The sequence below is a fragment of the Chiloscyllium plagiosum genome, chromosome 31, assembly GCF_004010195.1.
Source record: "Chiloscyllium plagiosum isolate BGI_BamShark_2017 chromosome 31, ASM401019v2, whole genome shotgun sequence".
Classification (NCBI taxonomy): domain Eukaryota; kingdom Metazoa; phylum Chordata; class Chondrichthyes; order Orectolobiformes; family Hemiscylliidae; genus Chiloscyllium; species Chiloscyllium plagiosum.
In genome coordinates, this window is record NC_057740.1 from 36961740 (window position 1) to 36976993 (window position 15254).

Here is a 15254-nt window from a genome sequence, read left to right on the forward strand (position 1 = left end):
CCAGAGTGTCCAATCCTTTAATAATCTTATATGTCTCAATCAGATCCCCTCTCAGTCTTCTAAACTCAAGGGTATATAAGCCCAGTCGCTCCAGTCTTTCAGTGTAAGGTAATCCCGCCATTCCAGGAATTGACCTCGTGAACCTACACTGCACTCCCTCATTAGCCAGAATGTCTTTCTTCAAATTTGGAGACCAGAACTGCACACACTACTCCAGGTGTGGTCTCACCAGGGCCCATAAAGATCTATACTATTTCCAAGATGTATTGTGGAAATGTACCAATGCTCCTTGGACAACACCTTCCAAGCCCATGACCACTCTCTAGAAGGACAAAGGCATCCAGTGTATGGGAATACCATCACCACCTGCAAGTTATCATCTACTTCACCCTCCTCCTCACCCTCACCCCCATCCTCACCCCCACCTCCAAAGAGAAAACAAAAATCATTCTGTATGATAAGAGAGTCTCGTCAAGTGGGGTGCCCAAGCTTGACATCAAAGATACTTGAGTGTGACTGCCTATATATTAATTTATCACACCTAGAAAATCATGTCTGGTGAGGGAGAAACATTTGCTGGAGCAATGCCCACCACTGTGTTGCAGTAACCGATGCTTACAAAATGAACAAACCTAGAAGAAAGACACCTGGAATGTTTGTGCCCAGCACTTGTAGCAAAGCTGCCTCTTGAGGATTAGCACCTTCAGCTATCAGCAAAGGTTCACCATATGAAGGCCCCCCTATCAGAAATTGATGTAATAAGTTATTTGTTTCATAAATCCACTATATTTTATATCCCAGCTTAAATTACACATCCTTGAACTGGAATCTGTAGGAGAGAAATAAATGATGCACACAGTTCAGGAGTAATGTCAATGAATGTAATGCGCATTCTTGCCTTAGAGTGGCGATAAATCTTTTCCTAAAACTTCAAGCCAGATGCAAAGATACAGGTGACAAATGTTTCATTGTTTGTAAAACTATTCTATTACAAAGTTGGTGTTTTCTACAACTGCATTAAATTATTTTCCTAAAGAAACAATCTCTTGAATTGTAGTTTGGATCCCGATAGTTAATTAAAGATGGTCACTTCCAGATTTAGCACAGCAGAAAACTCAGAGGACTTATTTTTAATTTATGCAGTATGCTGAATTAGCTAACCTCAGCTAATGTAACGCATTCAGGGATTGCATTTAAACTCAAATTAGCAAAGGAAAATACTTTGTCTTGATCTTAGTATATATGTGGTGCTTTCTGTGAAGCACAATGAGTAGATTACTTTTAAAACAAATGTGTATAAATTTCGTGTTTGCAATTCAGTAAGTCTATTCAAAAGTTTGTATACCTGGTTTGACTTAACTATGATAATTTGCACAATTGAATAACAATATTCAAGTGACCTCTGAAACTGTGGGCATGAGGTGAGATGCGAAATGCGACACATATATAGATTTTTTATATATAAATAGTAACACAGCACCATAATGGCTTACTGCATAGCAAATTGTGCTTTTTAATAAATTATCCCCTTATATTCAGTTATAAATTGCACTTCATATTGACCATGGATTAAAATTTTGTTTTTGCTATTTCCAGGAAGTGTTTGTTCCTATTGGAGTGTTCAGTGTAGACTCACTGTTCCAGTTGGATCAGCTGATAAGGTCAGTCTTTTAAATTCTTTATAGAAAATTGTTTTGTTGTCTTTAAAAATGTGATGCTTAACAGTTTTTAGAAAAAATGCTGTTGTGCTCTGTGTTATTACATTTGGTTATGACTAAGATTTATACTGGCTGTTGTATTAGTGATATTGTCACAAACTAACATGGAGCCTTTCTACATGCCTAGCTACCATTCTGACTCAGGGATATATATTGATGTCTAAGAGTAAATGTAAATCAGAAATCTTGAATGATGATATTTATCAGATTGTGTATTTCAAGGCTGCTCTTTTAAATGTCCAGTTTGAAGTCACTTTTTTCTACCTTATTTTTTGAATAACAGCTACTGACAGACTTTCAGGTATAGAAGAACCTGGCTTTAATTGTTCAGTGAGTTCATTTCTGATATTCGATCAATAACAGTATTTTGTCTAGTTACTTATGGCTGGAAAGAAATTAGCCTAGATTTTTGTTTTGAACCTTATCCACTCAGCTGTTTTAATGATGCACATGTCATGTCAGACCAAATTTAATATAATTCACAAAATGTTGCTTGTGTATTGTTAAGATCGTGCATGAATGGCAGTTCTTTCAGCAATGATGCCTATCTCTCCTCGATCTGTACACCACTGTCAGGAAAGGGAGAATATTGACAGAAGTGAGAAAGAAGTGACCTTGTGTTCTGATTCGTTAGTATTTCTGGCTGACTAAGTAGTAAGTCATAGGAGACCCGATACCTTTCTTGGCTGTTGTGGATTGGGACAAAAGAGGGAAAACTTAAAGACCTGCAGACTCGAACACTTGGAAAATATGAGGCAGATGGATGAAGGCTGTATTGGGTTCAAACACAAATATGTGATCTCACATTTCCAATCTATATGTAGAGAATAATTAAAGAAAAATTAACTGTACAGATACTGATATCCATAAATCCTAGCAAGAGCTGGTACCATTTAATGTGATGGATAAGCTATTTTAGTTTTTACTATATCTGTCGTTTTTCTTTGTATATTTAGATGAGGTCATTGGGACCTGAACAACTGAAAGCTGCCAAAATTAAAACCATTATAATTTGTAATATTTACCAGGCCATAATTTGATGAGTATGGATATAAGCATTGTGAGATTGGAGGAGATTACGGAGATGGAGGTAAACAAGGTTAGAAAGAAATTTGCGAACCAGGTGAAAACTTTAAAATATGACTTCACCTGGATCCAGTGTCGGACAGTGGGCACAAAGGTGGTAGGAGTTGAGACTTGCCTCAAGTTAAGACATGGGCAAAAGAGTTTTGGATGTCTAGTTTAAAGAGGGTGGAATTGACCCAATCCAGATGTCACATTAGAGGTAACTCCAGACCACTTGTGTTTTCAGAGCCTGCAATATCAACTAACTGGGTGGCATGTCAAGACCTACATATTTAGGCAGCCAACTATTTTACAGAACGATCAAGGCTTCAAACAGCTGTTTTCTGCCTTATAACAATATTTTAATAATTTCTCTGTTGTATTTGCCATAGTATCAACAGTTTAATTGGATAGAGTAAAATCTTTTTGTCAAATTACAGCAACTTGTGTGTTAAATGGAACCTTGAGAAGTTGAGGAAGCCCCTACTCAAGCTGGTTTGCTTGCAAATGCACTTCAGGTTTTTAAAAAAAAAACTAAAACATTGGAATAGTAAATATATGAAATATACCTTTATTTATTCACCCTGTACTTAAGACATTGAAAAATGTTGGGAATTAGCTGTGGAAAAACCGTAACCTTTTTGTCCTTTGTTAGTGTGCTGTTAGTGATACTGTCCAACATGTTGTCGCTGTAGTCAAATATATTTTTTGGCTTTCTGTGCTGCAGTGTAAAATCCTAGAGTATCTTTATCAAATGTTGCTGTTTCAGATAGGCAAACACCAAGTGAGTGGGCAGGCATTTACTGGACTCTTTTTAAAGAACATACTGCATCTACTTCTGTAGGATTGGACTGGAGGTGAGAATTTTTTTTGCTTGAGTTGGTTTGAACCAAAATAACTCAAAAAAAAAAGTTTAACTTTTTTTAAATCAACCTGGTCAGAGAGATATTAATACATACCCCTGGAGTAGGTGGAACTTGAATCTGGGTCCCTTGGTCCAGGGGGAGGGACACTACCAATGCACTGCAAGAGTCCTTCTTGAACGATGATCATAGAGCTTTGTCACAGTATGCACCTGTTCTCAGTCTCTTCCTTTTTGAAGCAAATGCATGCTTGTTAAACTATTCTCAGGGTTTGCCTTGTACTTGAATAGCTGACAAAGTTATTGATGGAGTCTCCTAGTCCCGTGCCTACTTTTTTTGCTTCATAAAGCAGTTTTTCACTGGCTGAATCAATTTGTCTTGTCTTTAATTGACAGCACATTTGACTTCCTCATGGCTTTACCCACGTTTTCAGGGTTTGAACTCTTTTCACAAAGATACACAGGCTTGCCTTTGGTTTCACACTCTAGTTTGTCCTAAAACATTCCAACTGGTTGGCATGGTTCACATAACAAGATTCGTGATTAAGGCTGAAATGACATTACCAGTCCAGAACTCCAGCTTGTCACTGGCACTTTTTGATTGAATTTCCTATTTGGATAGTGAATGGCTGACAAATTTACCATAACTGTAGTTTTGGACAATGTTTCCTTTAATATTTTTTCCACTTTGTGGTCTTCTGAGGTCACTGTGTGGCCGTGACTTCTGCAGTGTGTCAGCATATTGGTGTACATGGAACCTTTTAGTGACTGCATGGCTCTGCAGTTGAGGTAATATTGATTTTGAGTTATCTTGAATTGATTCTTTGTAGCTTTTATCCAAATCCAGCAGTTAAAAGTATATTTAAAATCAGTTTTAACCATTTTTGTATTTTTACTAAATGAGAACCTGTTGTTTTTTAAAAAATGAATTTTGGTAATCCTTATTACCTTGAACGTCAATGATGTGTATTTGACAGTTAGACAGTTAGACAGTAGGTGGTGCTCTTGCCAATGACTTGCCAATGAATCAATCCAAACAAACCTTGTGAAAATTTAGAAAACAACATTTTATCTTTTGACAATTCAAAGCACAGCGCTGTAAGCTACACATTAACATTACTGTACAAATAAATTTCTGAAACCAATTGCCACAGTTTTTATTTTATTGATTTATGCCTCAAAAGGGAAAAGGCTAACATAATTATAATATTTTTTTCTTGGAGGTTATAATTTACAGATTGATGTTTTGAATCATCTTGACTCGTGTTGTCACTGTCACAGCTTAATAGCAACTATTATAAAAATAGGCTTAGTTCACTTAATTACTCAATATACATTATATAGTACAAAATTGAGTGGATCATTGTTTTTAAAAAGAAGCTTGTGTGTTTGCAGTTGATTGTACTTGTGCTTTATTCATGAATAGGAAAGGTTTGGAGGGATATGGGCCAAGTGCAGGCAGGTGGGACAAGTTCAGTTTTGGAATGTGGTCAGCATGAAGAGTCTGTTTCCCTGCTGTATTACTCTGACGTTTTGCTAAGTTAATGTTAAAAAATTTTGTGCTTTGCTATTTCTGAATTTAATGGCATGGCAACATTAATGAAGTATGCAGTGTTGTTGGTCAATTGAGATCTTTTTATTGTGAAGATTTAGTTGTTATTGATGAGGATCTTTCGTGTTAACAGAAGAACCTTGATTATCCTGCACTTGATTATCCAAGTATCGGATTGTCTGGCAAGATCACAAGGTCCCGAGGCTTGGCTAACCAATGTTATCTGGTGTTCGATTATCTGGAATTTGACTAACCGAACAAAATACTCCCTGCTCATGTCCTTCAGATAATGGAGGTTCCTCTGTATTCCATAATTAATGCAGTGAACAAACTGCAGTGGGGACACAATAGAACAATCCATGTATACATTTTAAATTTTGGAAAGAGGTTTGATTTGGTATGTAAGTGAATTTATATTTATTATATTCCTCTTTGTAATATTTTTAAAAGTTACATTGATGTACACTGCATTACTCCAAGATCAGGACAAACCCTTGACCTATATTTCTGCTCTGCTGCAAAAAGGTGTACAGAATAGTTCTTCTATAACGTGATGGTTGCATTCTTTTACAACCCAGCATTGTAGAAAAATTGCACTTGGCTGCGATTACATCGTCAACACTAACATATGTTTTAAAAGTCCATGCTCTCGAAACAGTGTTCCCAATTTGTCAATTGCATGACAGCAAATTAGCGTTAACGAATTGTGCGTCACAGCAGAAATACCTGTAGCACTGATTTTTCTGGACAATCTCGATGAAATTGTTTTGTAGAGAGGTTGAAAGGGGTTAATAATACTTTCACCTTTTTGTTGGAGTACATTAGAATTTTGCAGCAGTCACGTGGAGCAGGAATGCTTGAGGGCAACTAGAAATGTAAATTGGATGCCTCAAATATTCATTGTATGAGTATAGAGCCTTTTAATAATCTCAGTATTGTGTAGTGTCATTCCTACCTTCACGTGTTGGCTTTGTGCATCAGCCTGAATGCTTCTTAGAATTACTGAAGTTTATTGCTCCGCTGACGGCATCCTGTGTCTGCATCTGTTGTTTGTTAAAACTGCTTTGGTATGATGCCAAGATTCATGTTGATGTTGGAGGCTCCTGAGTTTTCTACATGTGCAACAATGTGCAATTCAAAAGTAAACTGTCCTGTTGTCATCAACTCCAACTTGGCACACATGTCTGCTTCACAGACATGCAATTTAGTGAGCTCCACCAAGCTTGTTCCCTAATATTTGACTACCCCATTGTATGTTTCTTCTGTCATCTGTTTTCCTTTCCCAGTCCCTTCAAGCCAAGATTAATTCACTGAGTTAAGAAGCCAAAAAACGTTAAAAACTACTGCACATTTCATGGGTTAACAAAATGGCTGCTTTGTCCAGGATGATGTCAAGCTTCTGGAGTGTTGTTGGAGCTGTACTTATCTAGGCAAGAGGGGAGTATTATATCACACTCGTGACTTGTGCCTTATAGATACGTTTTGGGGAATCAGCAGGTGAGTTACTTGCTGCAGTATTCCTAGCCTCTGAACTGCTTTTATAGACACTGCATTTATGTTGCGAGTCCAGTTGAGTTCTAGTCAATGATGACATCCAGGATGTTGGTAGTCAGGGATTCAGTGATGGTAACACCATTGAATGTCAAAGAGTGTTGGTTAGATTGTCTCTTATAGGTGATGTTCATAGCCATTTGTATGGCATGAATGTTTCTTGTCATTTGTCAGCCCAAAACCTGGGTATTGTCCAGATCTTGTTGCATTTGAACACTGACTGCTTCAGTATCTGAGGAGTCGCAAATGGTTCTGAACATTGTGCAATCATCAGGAACCTTCCAGCTTCTCATCTTATGATGGAGGAAGCATTATTTATGAAGCAACTGAAGATAGTTAGGCTAGGGTACTACTGTGAGGAACTCCTGAGGGATGTAGGGAACTGAGAAGACTGACCTCCAACAATCACAACCATCTTCCAATGTACCAGGTATGGCTCCACCAAGTGGAGAGTTTGCTCTCTGATACCCATTAATTCCAGTTTTGCTACGGCTCCTTGAAGCCACACTTGATGCAACCTTGATGTTAAAGCTTGCCACACTCACCTCACCTCTGGAGTTCAGGTCTTTTGTGCATGTATGAATCAAGGCTGTAATGACGTCAGGAGCTGAGCGGCCTTAGTGGAACCCAAACTGGGTATCACTGAGCAGGTTATTGCTGAGCAAGTTTTGCGAGATAGCACTTTTGATGACACCTTCTATCACTTTATTGATGATCGAGAGTAGATTGAAGGGTGGTATGGCTGGGTAGGATTTGTCTTGCTTTTTATGTACAGGACATACTTGAGCAATTTTCCACATTGGCAGGTAGATGTCAGTGTTGTAACTGTACTGAAAGGGTTTGGCTAGGGGAGTGGCAAGATCTGGAGCACAAGTCTTCAACATTCTATTGCCAGAATGTTATCTGGGCTCATAACCTTTGCTGTATCCAGCGTCTCCAACCGTTTCTTGATGTCATGTAGAGTGAATTGAATTGGCAGGATACAGGTATCTATATGCCAGGGAGCACTGAAGGAGGTCTTGATGGATGAACCACTTGGTACTTTTGTGTAAAAATTGCTGTGAATGCTTCAGCCTTGTTTTTTGCACTGGTATGTTGGGCTCTTCCATCATTGAGAATGGGGATATTTGTAGAACTACCTCCTCCAGTGAGTTGTTTAATTGTCCACCACCATTCACGATTGCATGTGGCAAGATTGCAGAGCTTAGTCCTGATCCGTTGATTGTGGGATCACTTAGCTCTGTCTATCACTTGCTGCTTATGCTATTTGGCATGCGAGTAGTCCTGTTTGTAACTCATTTTCAGGTATGCATGGTGCTACTCCTGGCATGTCCTCTGCAATTTCCATTGAACCAAGGTTGATCCTCGGCTTGATGGTAATGGTTGAATGGGGGATATGCCAGACCATGCGATTGCAGATTGTGGAGTACAGTTCTGCTGTTGATGGCCCACAGTGCTTCATGGAGGTCCAGTCTTGAGCTGCTTGCTCTGTTCAAAGTCTGTCCCATGTAGCGCCATGTTAGTGCCACACCCTACTGAGACTATGCTCCATCATGTTAAGGTGGGACTTCGTGACCATTGGCACAAAACTAGTCAATTTCTTTAGGTGCTTTTAAAAAAAACCTTCCAAACTTATAGGCGAACGCTAATCGTAATGTCAACTAGAAAATAAAAATTACAAGATTGAAGCAAGTATCCAGGTCCAGAATGGTCAACTTGTAACGATACACCCACAACACATTGCTGGCTCATCACAAAGTTATCACAATTTTGGTTGTCATTACCCAGATTTAATATATTCCAATAATATTAGTAATTTTTAGGAAATAATTTGATTTATTTTTAAAATTCTAAATCAGCCAAAGTGGATTGGTATTTTACTGAAGCCACATTTTTTTCTTTAAAACTTCACACAGTTTCAAAATAAATGAAAAAGCAGAGAGTCAGATTGAAAGTGGAGTCGCAGGTAGATAGGATAGTGAAGAAGGCATTAAGAGTATTGAGTACAGGAGTTGGGAGGTCATGTTGCGGCTGTACAGGACATTAGTTAGGCCACTGTTGGAATATTGCGTGCAATTCTGGTCTCCTTCCTATTGGAAAGATGTTGTGAAACTTGTTAATCTTTTCTGAGCCCTTTCAAGGATGTTGCCAGGGTTGGAGGATCTGAGCTACAGGTAGAGGCTGAACAGTCTGGGGCTGTTTTCCCTGGAGCATCGGAGGCTGAGGGGTGACATTAGAGGTTCACAAAATTGAGGGGCATGGATAGGATAAATAGACAAAGTCTTTTCCCTGGGGTCGGGGAGTTCAGAACACGAGGACATAGGTTTAGGGTGAGAGGGGAAAGATATAAAAGAGACCTAAGGGGCAACCTTTTCACGCAGAGGGTAGTACGTGTATGGAATGAGCTGCCAGAGGATGTGGTGGAGGCTGGTACAATTGCAACATTTAAAAGGCATTTGGATGGGTATATGAATAGGAAGGGTTTGCAGGGATATGGGCCGGGTGCTGGCAGATGGGACTAGATTGGGTTGGGATATCTGGTCGGCATGGATGGTTTGGACCGACGGGTCTGTTTCCATGCTGTACATCTCTGTGACTCTATGGCTGTGCAGTGGTCACTCTTACCGATACTGATATAGACAAATGCATCTGCAGCTGGCAGATTAGTAAGAATGAAATTTAAATGAATGTTTAAAAGGTATTATACCAGGATTTGGTTTTGGTTCATGTGCTTCAGGCCAAATGGGTGTTTGCATGCCATCCCAGGTGAAATAGAGGACAAAAAAAAGGAATAAACTGTATTTAATGTGATCAGAACAAGTGGCAACTATCTGTGTACAGAGCATGACTGTATCAGGCACATTCTTTCCCAGTTGCCATCACAATAAAATTTGAGTTCTATATGAAACAAGCTGATGGCTACTGTGCATTTAATTGACAGATTAATGTAATTGTTCTGAAACATTTTCTCCTTTAAAATCTGACTCTCTGCTTTTTCATTTATTTTGAAACTGTGTGAAGTTTTAAAGAAAAAATGTGGCTTCAGCAAAATACCAATCTACTTTGGCTGATTTAGAATTTAAAAAATAAATCTAATTATTTCCCTAAAAATGACTAATCTTATTGGAATATTTTAAACCTGGGGAATGTGAGCCAAAATTGTGATAACTTTGTGATGAGCCAGCAATGTGTTGTGGGTGTATTGTTACAAGTTGACCATTTTGGACCTGGATACTTGCTTCAATCTTGTAATTTTTATTTTCTAGTTGACATTACGACTAGCGTTCACCTATAAGTTTGGAAGGTTTTTTTTAAAAGCACCTAAAGAAATTGACTAGTTTTTTGCCAATGGTCATTTTTTCTCACTTCCAGCATATTTGTCTGATCACTTCAAGGTGTTTCTCCTTCTCATCATCATCATCATCATCATCATTATCAGTGGTCCCTCGTAAATAAGGATGATTCTCTTCCACAGTCAGGGTGAGGTGGCTGTACAGACCGATAGGCTACCACAGACTCTGTTTCACTTAGGGCAGGTGGTGGTCATGCGAAGAGATGGGTGGGACATCACTGTGGCAGAGTGCTTCTTTCACTGATTTCGCCCGGCTTGCGGTTTTCCTGACGGCAAGTCTTGAGGTGCTCTATGCTTTCCTGGATGCTTCTCCTTCACTTTGGTCTTGGGCGAATGATTGCCGGGTGGCTGTGGGAATGTTGCACTTCACCAGTGAGGCTTTTGAGGGTATTACTGAAGCACTTCCTGTATCCACCTGGGGTGTACCTGCCATTTCAAAGCTAGGAGTAGAACACCTGCTTGGAAATCTCATGTTGGTCATGCAGACAATGTGCCCAGCCCATTGTAGCCAGTCAAGGATGGTCAGTGACTCAATGCTGGGGATATGGGCCTGGTTGAGGACCCTGATGTTGGTGTTGTCTGTCTTCCCAGCAAATTGCAGGATCTTGCATAGACAGCATTTGTGGTACTGCTCCAGTGTCTTGAGGTAACTGCTGTAACAGCCTGACTTAGTGCATCTTTCGATTTTTTTTGTGTGACGTTGCCTTAATCTTTGATCAATATGTTTTGATTTCTGTTTTCCAACAGCCATTATGCAGGTGTGTTTTTCATGTATATTTGAAATCAATTTGTTCAATATTGGCAGGAAGAATGAAAAAGCAGAGTATTATTTCAATGGAAAATTACAACTGGAATTCTGAGATGCAGATTGATGTAGGCATCCTAATGCAAGAGGCACAAAATTAGTATGCAGGTACAGTATTTAATCAAGAAGGCTAATGGATTACTATATTTTATTTCAAGAAGAGTTGAGCATAAAAGTAAATAGGGCATTAGTGAAACCACATCTTGAATTCTATATGCAGTTTTGGTCATCTTATTTAAGGAAGGATATAAATATCTTGGAAGCAGTTCAATTACTCTATTCAGTTCAACTAGATTGATACCTGGAATAAGTGGGTTATCCGAGGAGGCTAGGTTGGACAGACTCGGCTTGTTAGAAGAGTGAGGGGTGACTTGATTGAAGTGTAAAAGGTCCTGAATAGTCTTGACAAGGTGAATGTGAAAACACATTTCTTCTGGGTAAATTCAGAGTGTAGGGTACTGTTTTCAATTTAGAATTGAAGTGCAGCAAAATTGACCATCCATAATCTTGAGCAGGGCTGATTGGTTGCCACCTCCTATTTCATATATTTGTATGAGCTTTAACCCACCCTAATCCTGTATAAATTTTTCCCTGCGTATGTTTGGGATAATTGCATTTATGTTTTTTAGTCAGTATCATATTTTCGATTTGTGTAACTACTTAAACTGAGGATAATGTTGTACTTGATTAATACACTCAAGTTACACTTTGGTGTATTTGCTTTGAATTAAATAAACTTATCTTTTCTCTACCTAAATTGGTTGCCTGTCAATACCAAAGCAGATCATCCCAGTTCTGATTTTTTGAGGAGGAAAGGTGGGGAGTGAAGCAAAAATAAAGACTGAAATCTAGGAGTGCTTATTTATTCTATGTGATTAACTTTTGCAAATGTGCCATTTGATTAGGAAAATAAGATCACTCTCAAGTGCATTTTAACAAGATTTTCAAAAAGCTGAAAGAAATTAATTATTTAGCTCTTGGCATACATGACTTTCCTGTTTCATTTAGCCTTTGTTTCATTTTAACTAATACAGAAAAGCAGTTGAAGCAGTAGTATGCTGATATTCTCATGTTGCTGTTTAATACAACTTTTTGATGTAACACCAATTTTGTAGGAATTTTTGGAAACCATTTCTGCACTTGAATGTCAAATGAAGGCTTGTTTGAGGATTTTGAAGTTGAACCTTGTTAAATATTGGCAAAAGTCTAGCTGCAGGCAATTCAGGGAAATTCTCAAATTAAAATTTCAGAGAAAATCAATGGAAAAAAACAATGTGGTACTTGTTTTACTGTACTTTAATGCTACTAAAATAAGTGGCAGATTAATTTTACTGTAAGACAATTTAATGGTATAGTCAGATCTTTTATTCCAGAGATATGATTGATCAATGCAATACCTGAACTCTGCATTATGCTCACTCTGAAACATCTGCTTCATGAAATGGGAATTAAAATTTATATTTAATGAGGCATTACATTCTCAACAAGAGTGTCTTTTCTAGTAGAGTAAATTCATCCTGTCTTCTCCTAAATTACATTATGTGCTGAAACAGTAAAAGAGCTAACACCTTCCCGACAGAATGCTGGTAAATAGCCATGATTTAGAGATGCCGGTGTTGGACTGGGTTGTACAAAGTTAAAAATCACACAACACCAGGTTATAGTCCAACAGGTTTAATTGGAAGCACGCTAGCTTTCAGAGTGCCGCTCCTTCATCAGGTCCTAAGCTTGTATCAGTTAAAATATTATGTGCAAATTCACCACCACACTTAATTTCAGACATGCAGAAATAGGTGAGGTTACGCAGGTGTGTGTGTGTATCGAATTCTGATCCCACCATCTACCATGGATTTGAAGCTAGGTCCTGAACATGGCATTAGGACCATAAGACATAGGATTAGAAGTAGGCAATTCTGCCCATTGAGTCTGCTCTACCATTCAGTGAGAACATAGGTGATCTGATAATCCTCAACTCCACCCTCATTCCTCCCCACCATGAACCTTGGATTCCCTCACTGACTTAAAAATCTGTCTGTCTTAACTTTGAATGTATTTCATGACATAGCCTCAACAGCTGTCTGCTGTAAAGAATTCCACGGATTCACTACCCTCTGAGAGAAGAAATTCCTCCTCATTACCTTAAACGTTTGTTTTGAGATCATGTCCTCTAACTTATTTCCTCTCCTCTTTTTTGCTCCTTGATTATTTAGTAATTTCAGAATGCTTTTAGTGTTTTCTACTTTTGAAGACCAATAGAAAGTATTTATCGAGTCTTACAGCACAGAAATAGACCCTTCAGTCCAACTTGTCCAGGTAAACCAAGTTTCCCAAACTAAACTAGTCCCACTTGCTTGCATTTGGCCCGTTTCCCTCTAAATCTTTCCTATATTTATTCAACTCCTCTGCTGTTTCCCAGTTTCTCGAAGGACCCTATATTTGTTTTTTGGCTTTTGTATTCCTTTTTAATATATTTGAAGAAGCTCTTGCTCTCCTCCTTCAAATTACTCGCAAGTTCACACTCAAAGTTCATATCTCACCCTCTCTTTTTTATTGGTCACATTTTGTTGATTTTTAACTCTTTACGAATCCTCTGGTCTGCCACCACTCTTTGCTAAATTCCATATTTTTTTCTTTCAATTTGTTGATCTGCTTAACTTCCCTGGTTAACCGTGGTGGGTTTATCCCTTTCCTGGAATTCTACCTCCTCACTGGGATATCTCTTTGCTGTGAGTGTTGAGCTATTTTCACCAATGTTTTCATAATTATCATTGCTCCTCAACTGTCATTGATCCCTAATGTCTTTTCCAGTCCACTCCGGCTAGCTCTGCCCATATTTAAACTCAGCACAATTTTTTTCTTCCCCCTCAACTCAATGCTAAATTCTATTATGTTATGGTCACCTATTGCTCATTACTCTGGTGTCATGCATTAACCTGTTATATATCGCTAGATCCAACATAGCCAAATCACTGCTTGGATCCTCAACACATCATTCTAGGAAACTGTCCCTTATACACTCTGACCTTTTCCTCTTGGCTTCCTCTGCCAATCTGCATAAAGATTAAAGTCACTCCTGATTGATGTACTGCCTTCAGTATCTCCTGATTTATTCTCTGTCTCTCCATTATAGCAACTGTTAGGGAGCCTATGAATTGCTCGAACTAGTGTCATCTTCCCCTTTTTTTTATTTGCCTCTATCCATATGGATTCTAGATTAAATGTCCAGTGACATCACCAGCATACTGTCATAATTGGGAGTAATTTGGCAATAAATGACCTGATAATATTTGGGCAAAAATCTTGTTGAAAAGATGTTATGAGTTAGTGATCAAAAGCAGGAACCCTTGCTAATCTGTTCCCTCCATTTACAGTTGATGCTTGTCTAGCTGTGACTTAGTAACACTAGGAAAATATTTGCTGTTTATAAAATATATGCTTTAAGTGTGCTTTGGAACTTTGTAAGAATTCGAGCTTAACTTCACATCAGCTGTTTGAGAATTTGCTGCCCATGAAATTTGAGCTTTGTGTATTGTGATTTGAGCAATTTATTTTCACTTATGGGGATGAGGGTTGCTGACTGACCAGACCCAATTTAGCAGCTATGTCCTTTAGGAACTGACTAGCTCAATCAGTAGTCCTGCTGCCAAACCACTCTTGTGATGGGTGTTGAAATTCCCCACCGAGAGTGCTGTGCTCCAGCAATCTTTTTTCTAATGCTGGGACTGAATAAATAGAACATAGAACAATACAGCACAGAACAGGCCCTTCGGCCCACGATGTTGTGCTGAACATTTGTCCTAGCTTAAGCACCTATCCATGTACCTATCCAATTGCCGCTTAAAGGTTACCACTCCCACAGGCAGCGCATTCCATGCCCCCACCACTCTCTGGGTAAAGAACCTACCCCTGACATCCTCCCCCATACCTTCCACCCTTCACCTTAAATTTATGTACCCTTGTAACACTCTGTTGTACCCAGGGAAAAAGTCTCTGACTGTCTACTCTATCTATTCCCCTGATCATCTTATAAACCTCTATCAAGTCACCCCTCATCCTTTGCCGTTCCAATGAGAAAAGGCCTAGCACACTCAACCTATCCTCGTACGACCTATTCTCCATTCCAGGCAACATCCTGGTAAATCTCCTCTGCACCCTCTCCAAAACTTCCACATCTTTCCTAAAATGAGGCGACCAAAACTGCACACAGTACTCCAAATGTGCCTAACCAAAGTCCTGTACAGTTGCAACATCACTTCACGACTCTTGAAGTGAATCCCTCTGCTAATGAACGCTAATACACCATAGGCCGTCTTACAAGCTCTATCCACCTGAGTGGCAACATTCAAAGA

The 15254-nt window shown here is 38.8% G+C and overlaps 1 protein-coding gene across 2 annotated transcripts in view; it reads left to right on the forward strand.

Moving 5' to 3' along the window:
• Positions 1 to 15254, forward strand: part of LOC122565424 (guanine nucleotide-binding protein G(I)/G(S)/G(O) subunit gamma-7-like) — a 187117-nt gene that overhangs the window by 40128 nt on the left and 131735 nt on the right. The window contains exons 2-3 of one of the 2 annotated variants that reach the window (XM_043721388.1): positions 1597 to 1661; positions 2002 to 2048. The gene's annotated coding sequence lies outside the window, so the exon portion shown is untranslated. The remainder of the gene's footprint in view (positions 1 to 1596; positions 1662 to 2001; positions 2049 to 15254) is intronic. The other variant, XM_043721387.1, reaches the window with a different exon arrangement.